Source organism: Bufo gargarizans, chromosome 4, assembly GCF_014858855.1.
Source record: "Bufo gargarizans isolate SCDJY-AF-19 chromosome 4, ASM1485885v1, whole genome shotgun sequence".
In the NCBI taxonomy this organism is placed as follows: domain Eukaryota; kingdom Metazoa; phylum Chordata; class Amphibia; order Anura; family Bufonidae; genus Bufo; species Bufo gargarizans.
In genome coordinates this window covers 240,899,430-240,915,580 of record NC_058083.1, presented here as the reverse complement: position 1 = coordinate 240,915,580, position 16,151 = coordinate 240,899,430, and the positions used below count along the sequence as shown (strand labels likewise).

The window sequence follows — 16,151 nt, the reverse complement described above, 5'->3', positions numbered from 1 at the left end:
CTATTTATTGTACTCTAATTACATCTTAGTCATACAGTTCAGGGCACTGTTCTTACGTCTCATTCTATAATATTTTCATATTAAATATAATAATAAATCACTTAGCAAGTAAACTTAGTGCTAACTGATTCACTAAATGTACAATTAAAAAATGTTATACAAAAGTTAAATTTAAAGGTAACGTAAAAGAATACAGTTAACTAAAGAATACATGCCTTTTCTCCTTTGGTTCCTGGTTTACCAGGTATTCCATGCTCTCCAGGTAATCCCTGTTGTAATAGGTCAGTGTAGGTAAAACAATAATAAAAATCACAACATACCGTAGGTAATTAATCCCATATGCTTAAAAATATAGATATCCAAAATGAATGTATTAACCCCTTAATGACCAGGCCTGAAATGTCCTTAATGGAAACGTGTCTCCAAAAATGTTGTCTGCCAGATAAAACTAGATAGCAAAATATATCCATTTTTCTAATTTGTTATCTTTTTCCTGATTATAGATTTTTGTATTCTGTTTTCTGAACATAATTATGGGGATCATCTTACCTGAGCAATTCTTCAAAGCATTTAGAAAGCATTAAGGAAATTGCATTATAGTTTGTATAACAGTGTAAATTTGGTGTGCCCTCAAAATAACTCAACAGCCATTAATGTACACCCCTAAGTAAAAATTGACAAATTGTGCCCATATTGTCAATATTTTGTGTGGCCCCCAGTATTTTCCATCGCTGTGTTAACTCTCTTGGACATGGAGTTCATTAGAGTTTCACAGTTGCCACTGGAATCCTCTTTCACTCCTTCATGACAACATCATAGAACTGCTGGATGTTAGAGACCTTGTGCTCCTTCACCTTCCATTTCAGGATGCCCCACAGATGCTCAATAGGGGTTAGTTTTGAGGACATGCTTGATCAATCCAGTACCTTTACCCTCAGTTTATTTAGCAAGGCAGTGGTCATCTTGGAGGTGTGTTTGGGGTCCTTATTATGTTGGAATCCTGCCATGCTGTCCAGTTTCTGAAGTAAGGAGATCATGCTTCATATAAGATAGGGCCAGGGGCTATCCATAGTACTTAGTATATTGGGCAGACTAGATGGGCCAAATGGTTCTTATCTGCCGACACATTCTATGTTTCTATGTTTCTATGCTCTGCTTCAGTATGTCACAGTACATGTTGGCATTCATGGTTCCCTCAATAAACTGTAGTTCCCCACAACCTGCAGCACTCATGCAGTCCCAAACCCATGACACTCCCACCACCATGCTTGACTGTAGGCAAGACACCATCTGAACCAAATAAGTTTATCTTGGTCTCATCAGACCACAGGACATGGTTCTAGTAATCCATGTCCTTAATCTATGTGCTTGTCTTCAGCAAACTTTTTGCGGGCTTTCTTTTCCTTCTGGTACGACATGCAAAACAATTTTATGCGGTGTGCGGCGTATGGTCTGAACACTGACAGGCTGACCCCCCCACCCTATTAACCTCTACAGCAATGCTGGCAGCACTCATATCTATTTTGCAAAGACAACCTGAGGCTGAGCATAGGCACTCAAATTCTTTGGTCGACCATGGCCAAGTATGTTCTGAGTGGAACCTTGTTAAACTACTGTATGGTTTTAGCCACTATGCTGCAGCTCGGTTTTAGGGTGTTGGCAATTTTCTTATAGCCTAGGCCATCTATATGTAGAGTAATAACTATTTTTTTAGATCCTCACAGAGTTTGCCAATGCTGTGCCATGTTGAACTTCCAGTGACCAGTATGAGAGAGTGTGATAGCGATAACATCAAATTTAACACACCATTTCCCCATTCATACTTTAGACCTTGTAACACTAAAAAGTTACATGACACCGGGGAGGGAAAATGGCTAATTTGGCACAATTTGGCAATTTTCACTTAGGGGTATACTCACTTTTGTTTCCAGTGGTTTAGACATTAATGGCTGTGTGTTGAGTTAGTTTGAGGGCACACCAAATTTACACTGTTATACAAGCTGCACACAGACTACTTTACATTGTATCAAAGTCTCATATCTTCAGTGTTGTCCCATGAAAAGATAGAATAAAGTATTTATAAAAAATGTGAAGGGTGTACTCACTTTTCTAAGATACTGGTTGTGTGGTAGATACAGTACCTAATATGTGCATCTTTTTAAATTTAATGTGTACTCAATGAAAAAACATTGTGAAGGTAATGTTTTATAACTTTATTTCACATTTATAATATATTAGCATACCCCTGTATGCTAGTACATTATGTTCTGAGCCACTATGACATAGACTGCTGTTAGTGCAAAACAAGTGGGCCCTAACAGCAGGTTTATAGTGAAGACAGCCCTGGGGACCTATGAAGAACTGGGCATCACTTCTCCAGCTATGTTCGGGTTACTGAGAAATACGGTGACCTGATAGCAGGGGGGAGTCCCCTCTAATCATGCAATGGTATGGATCATGGCATGATCAATAAGTCAACAGCTGGGTTAGGACCTTTCTTCAAACTTGCTTAGAAGGAGCCAGCAGTTACAACACAGGCTGTATATAACAGACAGTTCTTAGCGCCGGAGTGCTGTGACAACAAAAATACATTGCTGCAGACTGAGGTCCTGTACTTGCCACCGTCAAAAGACAGTGGGCAGTTGTTTTTTATTTTTATTGTTTTTATGCTTTTATTATACCGAAAAAGGACATAAGTATCTTAGCTGCAAGTAAAATCAGTATTACAAAATTGTATATCACCACATCAATATTTATAATTTTCCACCCCCCATTCCCCCCTCAAAAAAAAAGAAGAAAAAGGAAAACTCTCTCATCTCTCTCCATCCCCACCCCTCCCCCCTTATGTATCAGGAGACTTACACCCCTGGAATAGGATGAGTATAAAGCATGAAATGCATGCTGTATCCACGGCCTATCTATGGTGGTTACAGTATCTTTGGTCAAATGCGTCTCTTGAAGACAAATAATAGATGGGAATTTTTTTTTAATAACATTAAATATTGCCATTCGTCTCACCCCCGCACCTAGTCCTCTAACATTCCATGAGACGATTTGCATATTTTCATTCCAGTGTTGATCAAATATGGCAGAATATTCAAGAGAGCATGGATATGAGAGAGAGGGAGGGAGCGAGAGAGAGAGAGAAAAGAGAAAAAATAACAAAACACACCTTTGACCCAGTGGGCACTAGCCCCTGACTCTCTTCCATAGCGTTAAACCCCCCCCCCCCACCCCCCCGTCCCCAATCCTACTCGTTTAATTACACAATTTATCCACGATCCATGCTTTGCTATCTTCCGGGGAATCAAAAGTGGGCAGTTGTTAGAGGTTGAATAAAGTCTGAGGTCACTTGATCCTTAAAGGCATTGGACATCTTTAGAATAATTTTTATAGATAAAAATGCTTTTATAATAAGTTTCAATTAGAGCATTTGTTTCATAGTAGAGAGAAGCTGTTGTTTTGGGATAAATCCATCAGACTGCCTGTACTGGCATAGTCTCCATCTCCCCTCTCCTCCTCTCAATGAATTTATAAACTGTTAAACTTTGATTTGGCCATAAACAACATGCTAGACAAATCCTTACCAGACTGCAACTCATAATACAACCACAGGGTGGCCATACATTCAGGATTAATCTTGTGACAAAATATTGTGAATTCATACTGGTCTTGTCATGCTATGATTATTGATTTCTCCTGTGGTGGTGCTGCAGAGAAATTAAACACTTGTTGCTGGGGGTCCTAGCAGCAATATGTTGTATGAACAATGGATCTTCAGGGGACCCATTTACAAGGAAGAGATTGTTGAATGCCTACTGCATTTTAATGAATGCCCTGATTTTGTTACAGAACTTGAAGGGAACCTGTCACCGGGGTTTTGTGTATAGAGCTGAGGATATGGGTTGCTATATGGCCGCTAGCACATCTGCAATACCCAGTCCCCATAGCTCTCTGTGTTTTTATTGTGTAATTTTTTTTTTTATACATATGCAAATTAACCTGAGATGAGTCCTGTCCCTTAGATGAGTCAGGGACAGGACTCATCTCAGGTTAAATTGCATATGTATTTTATATTAAAAAAATTCTACACAATAAAAGCACACAGAGCTATGGGGACTGGGTATTGTGTTAGTGGCCATCTAGCAACCCATGGTCTCAGCTCTATACACAGAATCCTGATGACAGGTTTCCTTTAAGGTGGGATTTCCATTCTAAACATTTATGGTATACCCTGTGAGAGTCAGCTACAGGTGTGCTTAGCTGTTTCTGTACCTCCCACAGAAGTTAATGTAAATGTTACACTTCTGTTCACTGTTTGCCATTGTATACCATGTGGGCTGGTTGCTGAATATTGTGGTCGTGTATCTAGGGCCATGTGTCAGTGTGGAAGCGCACAGACTCCTCTGTTCAATGTGTACTGGCTGCGGATACTTGTGGGTGTGACCTGCATCTCTTCTCTGTCCGTGTCTGTATAGAGGGGTACTGTTCCAATCTCTGCTCACTGTGTGCTATTTTATTCTGTGTGGGCTGTTTGTACATTGTGAATGTGGATCTAGGGCCATGTTTCGGTATGGCAGTGCACATTTGCCTATGATGTTTGCATACTGGCTAAGGATTACTTGTGGAGGTGATTTACTCTATTGTGATGTGTGTGTCTCTCCAACCTGCTTCTGTAGGGAATAATTCTCCAGTTTAAATCTGTACCTTTTGTCTATATGCTAAAATCTCCTGACATTTTATTCTTGAGCTATGTCTATTTGTTATGTCCCTGTGTGGCCAGACCCTGGTTGTGGAACAATGTATGCTTCTGTGTAATGTTTGCTACTAAAGTCTCTAGACTGTTCCCGAAGCCTTGTCTTATACCTGCCTGTTCTTGCCTAGTTTGCCTTGGTTCCAGAAGTCTGGGGGTCTTATTAACATTGGGGGTATGAGCTGAGGTCCGATTAACATTGGGGGTCTGATTGGGGCTCTAAGCTGATGTCTGATTAACAGGGTTTGACAGGGGCTCTGAACTGAGGTCTAATGAAAAATATTTTTTCCTTATTGTCCTTCTCTAAAACCTACAGTAGGTGTGTTTTATGGGCAGGTGCGTCTTATAGAGCAAAAAAGACAGTATTTCTAACTCTTTAAGGGGAACCATGTAAACTTAAATTTGTGAGGTCACGATGAATAAATAAATTAATGCCTTGAATGAATGAGCTATGGTACAGTATGTTACATTAACCTGATACTGTAAGTTATTTCTGCTAATTATAAAAATGTGCCTGAAGTTTTACTGTGTATACTGATTTATGCATTAACCAAAGCTTCCCTTGAGTAAAATAATCACACCAAAGCTATATATTTCTTTTGGTCCTTTTCAGGATCTTTCTTAATGCTTCATCACATTTCATCGTCTATTGGCAGTAATTGCAATGCTTGACATCTGTATAAGATCAGTATGAATAAATATATTACCCCACATAACCTCCAAAATCTTGAGCTAAAATCCAAAGAGAGTCAATGGAGTCAGGAAAAAAAAAACTATAAAAAACAGCACCTTCCTAGTTAGCACCAAACATGATAATAATATGAATGTTTTATATGTTACCCATAAATCAAAAATACTGTGAAAATAGAAAACTATACATACTACTCCTCCTGATGAGCCTTTTGGTCCTGTAGCTCCAGGTTCCCCTATTGGACCCTAAAACAAGTTTAGCTTTATTAATAATGGTTAAAGGCAAAACAGAAGTGAATCTATTGCCTTAATAATACTGAGTGTTCTGTGACAAGCTACAGATGTACATCACAAAACTGCAATTGAATCCATCATTATTTTATACATTCCAATTTACTAAGTGAAATACAAATATTTTGATTACCTGCTAGGAGCCTTTCAAGTCTTTTCTACTACATTTAGTATTGATTATCTAGAAAGCTAGAACATTGCCTTGTTAAATGTCAAAAATAAATCTACATACAGAAACCATACCTGAATACCAGGAGCTCCTGAAAATCCTGGCAATCCTGGATGTCCTGGTTCACCCTTTATCACAAAACAAAGTAAACATTAAGAGAACTTGAGCATAAATATTGTATGTAAATTCTTATAAATTTCAATATATAAATACAACTCATCAACAGAGTTCAACCACAGCCCTTTTATATGCTTGGGGGAGCTGTGCTAGGTATGTAGTACCATATATTGGCCTACGATACTAGTCCATTTGAGAATGTTTTTATATGTTTAGATGGATTCCAGTTCACATACATGATATTTGAAGGCCTCTGTCAGTTGAGGCATATTCTGATCCATATTTTGCAATAGTATTTATAAGCAAAAACCAGTAGCGGGTCCAAAACACAGCAAAGGTTAGGTTCCTGGATTTGGCTTACAAATACAGTAATGCTGTAAAATATTGACCAAATACACAAGTGTGAATGGAACTTACGTGTTACCATCAGTAATTTGGACATTAACCTAGCACTATGGCCGCTCTCCTTCAGAAGTTTTAATGAATGTAAGTGATCATATGTGTCATAAATATAAAAAAATACAATTCGCCAGGACCGTATGTCATACACCCCCGTATCCTAAGAGAATTAAGTAATGTCATGTTACCCTTAATTCAGATTTTTAAGGACTCTATACTGACAGGGAGTGTTCCACGGGATTGGCGCAAAGCAAATGTGGTGCCAATATTCAAAATGGGTCCAAAAACAGAGCCTGGAAACTATAGGCCAGTAAGTTTAACATCTGTTGTGGGTAAACAGTTTGAAGGTTTTCTAAGAGATGGTATTTTGGAGTACCTCAATGAAAATAAGCAAATACCGCCATATCAGTATTGCTTCGTGAGGGATCGGTCATGTCAAGCTAATTTAATCAGTTTCTATGAGGAGGTAAGTTCTAGACTTGACAGCGGCGAATCAATGGATGCAGTATATCTGGACTTCTCCAAAGCATTTGACACTGTACCACATAAAAGGTTAGTATATAAAATTAGAATGCTCTGACTGGGGGAAAACGTCTGTATGTGGGTAAGTAACTGGCTCAGTGATAGAAAACAGAGGGTGGTTATTAACGGTACACACTCAGATTGGGTCACTGTCACTAGTGGAGTACCTCAGGGGTCAGTATTGGGCCCTATTCTATTAAATATATTTATTAATGATCTTGTAGAAGGCTTGCATAGTAAAATATAAAGTTTTGCAGATGACACTAAACTGTGTAAAATAATTGACATGGAAGAGGACAGTATACTGCTACAGAGGGGTCTGGATAGATTAGAGGCTTGGGCGGAGAAGTGGCAGACGAGGTTTAACGCTGACAAATGTAAGGTTAAGCACATGGGAAGGAATAAGGCAAGTCACCAGTACATACTAAATGGTAAAACACTGGGTAACACTAACATGGAAAAGGACCTAGGAATTTTAGTAAACAGCAAACTAAGCTGCAAAAACCAGTGTCAGGCAGCTGCTGCCAAGGCCAATAAGATAATGGGTTGCATCAAAAGGGACATAGATGCCCGTGATGAGAACATAGTCCTACCACTTTACAAATCGCTAGTCAGACCACACATGGAGTACTGTGTACAGTTCTGGGCTCCTGTGAACAAGGCAGACATAGCAGAGCTGGAGAGGGTTCAGAGGAGGGCAACTAAAGTAGAAACTGGAAAGGGGGGACTGCAGTACCCTGAAAGATTATCAACATTAGGGTTATTCACTTTAGATAAAAGATGACTGAGGGGAGATCTATTCACTATGTATAAATATATCAGGGGTCAGTACAGAGATCTATCTTATCATCTATTTATCCCCAGGACTGTGACTGTGACGAGGGGACATCCTCTGCATCTGGAGGAAAGAAGGTCTGTACACAAACATAGAAGAGGATTCTTTACGGTAAGAGCAGTGAGACTATGGAACTCTCTGCCTGAGAAGGTGATGATGGTGAGTACAATAAAGGAATTTTAAGAGGGGATTTCTGGATGTATTTCTGGAGTGTAATAATATTACAGGCTATAGCTTCTAGAGAGGGGTCGTTGATCCAGGGAGTTATTCTGATTGCCTGAATGGAGTCGGGAAGGATTTTTTTTCCCCTTAAGTAGGAAAAATTGGCTTCTACCTCACAGGGGTATTTTTTGCCTTCCTCTGGATCAACTTGCAGGATAACAGGCCGAACTGGATTGACAAATGTCTTTTTTCGGCATTATATGCAATGTTACTATGCTACTAAATGTGGACAAATGTGTTTCAGTTCTTTTAAGAAAAAAAAAAAGCAGCCATCGTTTTCCAATTCTGCACAGCCCCTTCAGTGCGGTTGTCCACTCAATTCCTTTCTAGATTACAGGGAGTGCAGAATTATTAGGCAAATGAGTATTTTGACCACATCATCCTCTTTATGCATGTTGTCTTACTCCAAGCTGTATAGGCTCGAAAGCCTACTACCAATTAAGCATATTAGGTGATGTGCATCTCTGTAATGAGAAGGGGTGTGGTCTAATGACATCAACACCCTATATCAGGTGTGCATAATTATTAGGCAACTTCCTTTCCTTTGGCAAAATGGGTCAAAAGAAGGACTTGACAGGCTCAGAAAAGTCAAAAATAGTGAGATATCTTGCAGAGGGATGCAGCACTCTTAAAATTGCAAAGCTTCTGAAGCGTGATCATCGAACAATCAAGCGTTTCATTCAAAATAGTCAACAGGGTCGCAAGAAGCGTGTGGAAAAACCAAGGCGCAAAATAACTGCCCATGAACTGAGAAAAGTCAAGCGTGCAGCTGCCAAGATGCCACTTGCCACCAGTTTGGCCATATTTCAGAGCTGCAACATCACTGGAGTGCCCAAAAGCACAAGGTGTGCAATACTCAGAGACATGGCCAAGGTAAGAAAGGCTGAAAGACGACCACCACTGAACAAGACACACAAGCTGAAACGTCAAGACTGGGCCAAGAAATATCTCAAGACTGATTATTCTAAGGTTTTATGGACTGATGAAATGAGAGTGAGTCTTGATGGGCCAGATGGATGGGCCCGTGACTGGATTGGTAAAGGGCAGAGAGCTCCAGTCCGACTCAGACGCCAGCAAGGTGGAGGTGGAGTACTGGTTTGGGCTAGTATCATCAAAGATGAGCTTGTGGGGCCTTTTCGGGTTGAGGATGGAGTCAAGCTCAACTCCCAGTCCTACTGCCAGTTTCTGGAAGACACCTTCTTCAAGCAGTGGTACAGGAAGAAGTCTGCATCCTTCAAGAAAAACATGATTTTCATGCAGGACAATGCTCCATCACACGCGTCCAAGTACTCCACTGTGTGGCTGGCAAGAAAGGGTATAAAAGAAGAAAAACTAATGACATGGCCTCCTTGTTCACCTGATCTGAACCCCATTGAGAACCTGTGGTCCATCATCAAATGTGAGATTTACAAGGAGGGAAAACAGTACACCTCTCTGAACAGTGTCTGGGAGGCTGTGGTTGCTGCTGCACGCAATGTTGATGGTGAACAGATCAAAACACTGACAGAATCCATGGATGGCAGGCTTTTGAGTGTCCTTGCAAAGAAAGGTGGCTATATTGGTCACTGATTTGTTTTTGTTTTGTTTTTGAATGTCAGAAATGTATATTTGTGAATGTTGAGATGTTATATTGGTTTCACTGGTAAAAATAAATAATTGAAATGGGTATATATTTGTTTTTTGTTAAGTTGCCTAATAATTATGCACAGTAATAGTTACCTGCACACACAGATATCCCCCTAAAATAGCTAAAACTAAAAACAAACTAAAAGCTATTTCCAAAAATATTCAGCTTTGATATTAATGAGTTTTTTGGGTTCATTGAGAACATGGTTGTTGTTCAATAATAAAATTAATCCTCAAAAATACAACTTGCCTAATAATTCTGCACTCCCTGTATATGGAAGATATACGGTGGTCCCTTTCTCAGAACCCCCCTCTTTTAGCCAGGAGAAAAAAGTGTCTTTCACACTGAATAGCTTAGCACCACAATATATTTCATGGTCACCAATTTTCACTTCCATGCTTCAAGAACATGCATTGGCATTTCTTTCAGTTCACAGTGATGTAGTGATGCTTTTGCTTCTGTTTTAGAGGATCATTCTATAACATACATGATGAATCCCTTTGTCATGTAACCAGGGGTGCACCACCAATGAGGCGAGGTGAGGCGATCGCCTCAGGCAGCACCAGGTAGGGGCAAGAGGGGGCAGCGGAAGTGGGATTATCTGTTTCTGCAGAATAGTATTGAGAAGCACAGCGGGCACAGTATGTGGCTCTGTATTACCCTGTATATTTTGTAGCTCTGTATGTAATGTTTTCCAAATATGTCTTTAACAGTAGGGCTGGAGGGAAGAGGTTAGGTTAAGAAATTGGGGAGGTTGGGGAGTTCTCGAATCAGCAGAAAGGCCACAGAAAGGCTAGGTGCACCTCTGCATGTAATGGAATCTATGAGGCTTTCTATTGTTTAGCAGCAGCAGGATATGCTATTCTGCCCATCCAAAGCAATAGAAACCTGGCAGCACATCAGTGTGAACAAGACCTTACATAATTCAGTTTCAAGATCAATACATTACCTTTAATCCCTGCTCTCCTTTAGTTCCAGTTTCTCCCTTCCAAAAAAAAGAAAAGCACGATTATTTTCCAAGTTCTGTTCATTAAAACTGTTTCAACAGACACAGAGAAAATGATTAAGTTTAAGCATCATGCAGAATACAGAGCCGTAATGAATTTTATAGTCATACACAGATTTTTATTTGATATTTGCCATTAATATAACATAATGAAAAAATATTAGGCTAAATTTTGTGAACCTTTAATGGTTTTAAATCTTTGCCTACAAACATAAATCTGATATATTGATATTTAACCAATGACACCATCTATAATATTTTGAAAAATGATGCCTATTTGCCTGTAGTTTTCTTCAATCAGCACTGATATAAATCATGATCACACTGCTAAAACTGAAGCTTTCTGCTTCCATTCTTTTTATTTTCATTTTCTCGTCTGACCAGTAATCCCCCACATCAGTGCTACCTGGCAGAATAAATGTTTGCACATTTAAGGCTGTTGCCAATCCTTTTCTGAATGCGCATTTCACACTGGCATTTTTGCCAGTCTGTATGGTTTCCTATATACCTGACAGCAAGAACAGTGCAGTCTGCAGTCTTCTTCTTGCCATCAAAACGTATTATAAGTAGTGATGAGTGAATTTATTGATTCGGATTCGAATTGGCCGAATTATTTGGGGCGATTCGATTGGGATTTTAACTAATTTGACCTGAATCGTAAGTGTTCCAATTGCCCTGACAAGTTGTGGATGATACTCTGAGGTCTCCTAGGACTGTATCAAATCCTTATCAAACTCTTTACCACCAAGCCAGGTTTAGTAATATTAAAGTTACAGTGACATACATGGCTATAGGTAAATGCATGGCTGTTGGTGGTAACAAACAGCCTCGTTAAAAATAAACCGCACTGTAGCATTTTTTACAGTAAGTTTTTCATTTTTGATTTTTACTTTTTTTGGTGGCAAATGCCTATTGGTATGTATACACACACACACACACACCACCTAGGGTCAGTTGATCCTGCTTTTTCATTGTTCCTGTCTTTTGATCTGAAAAATGTCTAATGGCATTTTGGTAAATTCTCTTGCATCAAATCACCAAAATTTCAGATTTGAAATTGACCCAAATTTTTGTTACGGTTGAATTCTAATTCTTTAAAACCAATTCAATCATCTCTAATTATACGGTAAGTTGAGTGGTCTTTTAGGATTCATTGTTATCCACTTTCAAGTGGAATTAAAACAGTGGCTTTGTTATAAGCTCATTGTATAATGAAACATCTATTATACTTCCTTGTCTTTCAGTAGAGATGTCCCGAACTATTCGCCGGCGAATAGTTTCCGCCGAACATAGCTTGTTCGCGTTCGCCGTGGCGGGCGAACATATGCGCTGTTCGGTCCGCCCCCTATACGTCATCATTGAGAAAACTTTGACCCTGTACCTCACAGTCAGCAGACACATTCCAGCCAATCAGCGCCATACCCATCCTCCCAGACCCTCCCACCTCCAATCAAATAGCAAGGACAGCATCCATCTTAGGGACAGCATCCATCTTAGGGACAGCATCCATCTTAGATTCATTCTGAAGCTGCAGTGTCACAAATTTGACTAAGTTGTAATCTCAATGCGATTAATACAGGTTATATTAATCGCATTGCGAATTCAACTTAGACCTGGGTTCCTAATGGTTACAGTGGCGTTGCTATGGCTGGTGTCACCCGGTGCGGTAGAAAATGGTGTCACCCCCCCCCCCCCCGAAGCCATAATAAAGAGATAAAGAGAAAAAAAAAGAAGTCGCTAAGTCAGCTCCAACCAGATATCTGCATAGACCCAGAGTCTTGATCTATGTGCAGATATCAGATTGGAGCTGACTTCTTATTTTCTCTTTTGCACATAAATGTTTAAACTATATTCCTTAGTAAAAATGACCAGTCCACACCATGTGGGTCTATATTTATGAGGGCCTACCTGAGCAAAGATTAGTAAATGTGGCCGGGTGGCCCCAGCCCACAGTTCAACCCAACCCCTTATGTCTCCTGGCCTGGGGCCGTCTCTATAATAATCGACCAGTAATTTATGAATGGGGTTAGGTTATTAACTTATTATTATTGGGGTATTATTAAAATAATTTGGTCTATAAAGTCAGAGCCGCTCTACCTACCTCCTCCTCCCGGCACCAGAGACTCCTGCAGGGCAGCTGCCGCGGCGCCCCATTGCTCACCAGGCTGCAGTGAGTCACACCCCCGTCCCCCTTTACCACGTGACGGTGCGACCAATACAACCATTATGAACTCAGACCTAAGTTGTAATCGCACTGTGAATAATACAGGTTATATTAATCGCATTGCGAATTCAACTTAGAGCTGGGTTCCTAATGGTTGTATTGCTAGAATATAACGAAGAATATATTCGTCAATTGTAGCAATACCACCATTAGGAACTCAGATCTAAGTTGTAATCGCAATGTGATTAATGCAGGTTATATTAATCGCATTGCAATTCAACCACATTCTGCGTCAACTACGTAATTTTCCATGGGAGTTTTGCCATGGATCCCCCTGCGGCATGCCACAGTCCAGGTGTTAGTCCCCTTGAAACAACTTTTCCATCACTATTGTGGCCACAAAGAGTCCCTGTGGGTTTTAAAATTCGCCTTCCTATTGAAGTCTATGGCGGTTCGCCCGGTTCGCCCGTTCGCGAACATTTGCGGAAATTTGTGTTCGCCGTTCGCGAACGGAAAATTTTATGTTCGCGACATCACTATCTTTCGGTACCTTATCATGTTCAAGATCTTTGCTCGCTTGGAACCCGTATAAAGTTAAAGGCACTTTACATGGGTGGAGAATCTAGTAGATAACAGCTAACCAGTGTTCATAAAAGCGCTCGTTAGCAATTATTTGGCAGTGTAAATGTACAGCCGATTACCAGATGAACAAGCAAAATGCTCGTTCATCGGGCAATGGATCATTTGTGCAGTGACGAAATCATCATTTAAGCACAGCAGATCGTGCTGTGTAAACAGCATCTGCTGCCGGCAAACAACTAGTCAATATGGAGACGAATGATGGCATTAGTGATCACTCCTCCTCATACTGTGGAGGAGATCGCTGCATGAAAATGCTGCTGTCATTTCCAGCAGCAAGCAAGTAATTGTCGGGAAGGAACGCTTCTGTATCAACCCGTGTAAAGGGACCTTTAGACCTAAAACTTTTCACATTTTAGGCTACTTTCACTTTGTTGTTTGGTGCGGATCCGTCATAGATCTGCACAGACGGATCCGCACCAATAATACAACCGCATGCATCGGTTCAGAACGGATCCGTTTGTATTATCTTTAACATTGCCAAAACGGATCCGTCTTGAAAACCATTGAAAGTCAATGGGGGACGGATCCGTTTTCTATTGTGCCATATTGTGTCAGTAAAAACAAATCCGTCCCCATTGACTTACATTGTGTGCCAGGACAGATCCGTTTGGCTCAGTTTCGTCAGACGGACACCAAAACGCTGCAAGCATCGTTTTGGTGTCCGCCTCCAAAGCAGAATGTAGACGGAACGTAGCCAAACTGATGAATAGTGAACGGATCCTTATCCATTCAGAATGCATTGGGGCAAAACAGATCCGTTTTTGGACCGCTTGTGAGAGCCCTGAAAGTAGCCTCAGTGTTTGCTAAAAATTTATATTTTCTAGACAATCCTCTGTGAGGACATTACATTGCATTACACATTACTAATCTCTCTCTCTTGCATAATAGTATCTCTGTAGCTAAGATGTGTTATCCTGAGGGAAATACTTTTAGCCAGAAAACTATTGTCTATGGCACATCTCTCAATTTTTCTATGCTGCACCTTCTACTGAAATACAACATGACATCACTTTAAATGAAACATCCGAAGTCGATTCACATAAAACTTTGTTTCAATACTATACGGAGCGAGCGCTCAGTACAGTATTAGACTGTATTGGCTCAGATGAAATGTTTTTATTTACAGTGGAAATCAATTTTTTAAGTTATTACGCTAAGTCTCGCGAGACTTCGCAAAGTAATAACTTCAGCTCATCGGAGCCAATGCATTCTAATACTGTACAGAGCGCTTTCTCCATACAGTACTGGAACAAAGTTTTATGCGAATCGACTTTGGATGTTTCATCCCTCATCCCTAATAATGTTGCACATTAAAAGCACATCATGATGATGACAGTGTGAGTACTCCCTAGAAAGATGGTGTGTGCCACCTGTGGTACATGTACCACAAGCTGAGTACCTAGGATCCAAGCTAAATACTGTGTAGATTTTCAGCCTTTGGATGTATACAGGATATCTATTCACAGGTATACGGGATATCTATTATACAAGTAACAGAAACACTGGAAAAAGAGCAAGGATTGAAGCATTAAAGGGGTTGCCTCATCTGAGACATTGGTGTCATATCGCTAGGATATACCACCAATGTCAGGTGGGTGCAGGTCTCAACTCCAGGACCCAAACCTATCTCCAGAACAGAACCCCCAAAGTGAGCAGAGAGCAGCCATACATGCACAGCCTCCATTCATTTCTATGGGACTGCTGAAAATAGCTGATCATTGGCTCGGCTATCTCCGGCAGTCCCATAGAAGTGAATGTAATGGTGTCTGCACTTTCGCTGTGTGTGCTCTATTAATTTCTATGGGACTCCTTAAAATAGCCAAGGGTGCTCGCTCAGCTATTTTCAAAACTTCCATAGAAACAAATGGAGAGCATGGTGCACGTGCACTGTGGTCAGTCATTTCCTTTGGGGGTCCGCTTAGAGAACAAATCAATGTAACATGATTAAGCTTTAATTATATAAAACCAAATAAAACCCCAAAAATAAATAAATCAGTTTACTACTTCAAATGTTATACATATATTATTGCAACAAAATAATTCTAAACATTGATGTATTCAGTCTGATACCTTTGTGGGAAGATAAAAAAAAATTTTTTTTAACTTGCCTAACATTTTCCAGATTATTTTAAAAAAGTTACTAAGAGAATTTCATCCATCCATTGGGTCTAGGATTGGGTAAAATAATTAGTTTATGTTGTTGGCATTGATTATTTCCTAATCAAACCATCTCTCGGTCATTTTAACGCTAAAAAGTCCTCCATGAGTTCAGCTGTTTTGAAATACTTTCAAGTAAATCCAATGATCCATAAAAACACATTCATATTTGAAAAAGATTGATTGACTTTCAATGCCAAAAAAATGTTCAATTTGAAACCATGCTAAAAACAATTCAGTCTGTGCCATGAATAATATGTCTCAGTTTTACTCACAGGGTCACCTTTTTCTCCTTTTGTGTCAGACGTGGCCTGTAAGAGACACATGGTGAATAGTAGTTACTGCATAAAAACTCCACACCAATTAGCTAATAAAACGACAATAAATGCAATCTTTAGATCTTCTGATAATTAACTATATGTAATACTAGCAGAAGAACCCAGCTTCGCACAGGTATATTTCATCTATTTCATATAATGTTTGTATGTGTCGTTAAAAGATATCAACAGTATCCATTATAACAGTGACATCTACAGCACCCCGCCCCCTTAACAGTG

At 39.9% G+C, this 16,151-nt stretch overlaps 1 long non-coding RNA gene across 1 annotated transcript; it reads right to left on the bottom strand.

Annotated features, from left to right (window-relative positions):
• Window positions 1–214: 214 nt before the first annotated feature.
• LOC122936124 lies at window positions 215–15,906 on the bottom strand. The gene is made up of 5 exons (XR_006388884.1): window positions 15,870–15,906; window positions 10,575–10,610; window positions 5,978–6,031; window positions 5,636–5,689; window positions 215–269 (listed from the first exon to the last, which is right to left on the bottom strand). It is a non-coding gene; the product is annotated as an uncharacterized LOC122936124 (long non-coding RNA).
• Window positions 15,907–16,151: the final 245 nt, after the last annotated feature.